Source organism: Panulirus ornatus, chromosome 33 (assembly GCF_036320965.1).
Source record: "Panulirus ornatus isolate Po-2019 chromosome 33, ASM3632096v1, whole genome shotgun sequence".
NCBI lineage: Eukaryota > Metazoa > Arthropoda > Malacostraca > Decapoda > Palinuridae > Panulirus > Panulirus ornatus.
Window position 1 is genome coordinate 16,951,889 of NC_092256.1, and position 2,500 is coordinate 16,954,388.

A 2,500-nucleotide genomic window follows, 5' to 3' on the forward strand; every position below is an offset into this window, starting at 1 on the left:
ACTAAATCAAGTTTGTATATAGTTGATTTGATTCATAGTTTTGGTGCGTTACGCCAAGTTTCTTGCCTGAAATAACATATAGTAATGTCTCATGCTTCCGCTGTTCTTCCTTTCTTGAACATTTAAGGCCACCGCACGCGACGCTGTCGTAAATTTGTTCTCTGTTCTCAGAGAAATAAACTTGAAATAAGAAACCTTGGTAATGCTGTTAGGTTGTGTGTTTACGATGAACAAAAGAGCATAATTTTCTCAGTTTCTTTCCTGTTACCAATATTTTTCCTCTTCACAGGATGAGAGATAGATGAATAGATAGGTTGTTAGATAGATAGATAGATAATTAAGTAGGTAGACAGTTACATAGATTATTGAGTGTGTACGATTGTAAAGAGAATGGTTATCGATGTATTTCTTCATACCAAAGAAAACGGATATTTTTGCCCCTTTGGGTTGTGCTGTGTGGACGCCCTCCAGGAACCAGTCTGAGAGTTGAAAGTTCACCATTGTGGAGCATCGCTCAGAAGTGATGGTCTCACTTATATTCTTAAGTATTTGTTAAGTGTGTTATGTCCCGTCGCTCATCTGGCGTCAAGGTAGTGAAGAGAGTGTGAGTGTAGGTTGTGAGAGTATGAGGTGAGAGACTAAAGCGTGTTGTGAGTACGGGTTGTGAGAGTTTGAGGAGAGATAAGTGTGTTGTGAGTGTGTAAGAGGTCTGAAGTCATCATTAGTGTGTTTGGGAGAAACGTAATGGTGTTATATGGAGGAACCTGAGTGCGTTAGAAATATGGGGAAGTACACCCAAGTGCGTGGGGCTGGAAATCCTCCCCTCCCGTTTTTACTTTTCCAAAAGAAGGAAAGAGAACGGGGCCAAGTGAGGATACTTCCTCTCGGGCTCAGTTCTCTGTTCTTAACGCTACCTCGCAAACGCGGGAAATGGCGAATAGGTCTGAAACAGAGTGCATTTTAAGGTGTGTGTTTTGTGATCTAAGTGGAGAGTATGTGGGCCTTTGCTGACTTTGATTTAGCTTCTGTGGAAGAGCTGTAAGTATGTGATGTTAGAATTGAGGTGGTTGCTGTTGCATATCATTTTAGAAGACTGGTGAACAGCGTCCCATATGTGTGTGTGTGTGTGTGTGTGTGTGTGTGTGTGTGTGTCGTCCGTGTACGTGTGTTTGTGTGTAGCGTTTGTACGTGTGTCTGTGTGACTGTTCATGTTTAATCTATCTTTGTGCTTGCTCTCGTGGGTGTTTTATGTACACAGATCTCCATATATTTGCATATAAATATTATGTTGAACTGGTTGTGCCTTCCTGTGTGTGTGTGTGTGTGTGTGTGTGTGTGTGTGTGTGTGTGTGTGTGTGTGTGTGTGTGTGCCCCTGACAAACCCTCTCTCCTAACCACCATTCCTCCCTTAACCACCCATCCCCAAACCACCCCCTTCCCTCCCTAATTATCCCTTCCTCCTCAAACAACATCCCCTCCCTTAACCCCCCCCTCCTCCCCTCCAACCTAACCACCCTCTCCCCTAACCACCGCATCACATTACCCTCCATAACACATAACAACCACCCTGAACTGCCAGTTTTGCAACAACTGTACAAGGAAATTCCTCTGCTCATCACACCCTCTGTATACCTTATGACCAATTTCCTTCATGAAACTTGTATAATCCAGGACTTTTTTTTCCATTTTTTTCAACATCATCTTTTCATTAACTTTATTTTTTTAGCTGGTTTTCATTGTATCTTTATTGTATCTAAGTAGATCTATTTAAGTAACACTACGTCTGACAACGGAAGTCAGGTAGAGGGTGACATGTCCCATGTCATATATTTTTCATGAACGGACAGATGCTTCTGTTGATCTAGACGTATTGTGACGTCTCATACATCCAATATTTACGACGGCCTTCGACCCTGGTCGTATAGTGTGACCTGCGACCACACCTCGTCCTTTAAGGGTGAATTATTGATCATGTGATGAGGGGGAAAAAAATGGCTTTACGTTACTCATCGTCACGTCCCAGTGTGGGATTAATGGGACGGACAGAAAACGGGAAGTGAGGTTGTGTCATCTTCGAGACTAATTAATGTATTTTGGGTGGAGAATCTCTCGTCTCTCCTACCCATTACTGTGTATTTCCCAATCATACAATATAATTTAGGCATCTTCAGGTATTTTCTGTCGTTCACAAGAAGGGGGGAGGGAAAAAAATATATATCCTGTCGTTAATTACGCTAATTAAAACGGGTTCTGGTAATGAGGGAGGCACGTATGAAGGTGATGGCTCCCTCTAGGCCTCCCTGAGGTTTTTCAGGAATGGCGCCATAACCCCTTTCCTCCCTCCCCTCCCTCCCTCCCTCACCTCACCTACCTTTCCCGACGAGACGAGATATACATGCCTAAATTGCCTCATTCCTACCTTCCCCATTTCCAAAGCGGCTTACGGAGGATGGCTGTTTGCATTTCATCGGCCGAGACCACCACAAGGCCTCGCTTTAAA

General features: G+C 43.5%; 1 protein-coding gene across 14 annotated transcripts in view; it reads left to right on the plus strand.

Moving 5' to 3' along the window:
• Window positions 1–2,500, plus strand: part of Eip63E (cyclin dependent kinase Eip63E) — a 523,995-nt gene that overhangs the window by 359,286 nt on the left and 162,209 nt on the right. The window lies entirely within an intron of this gene.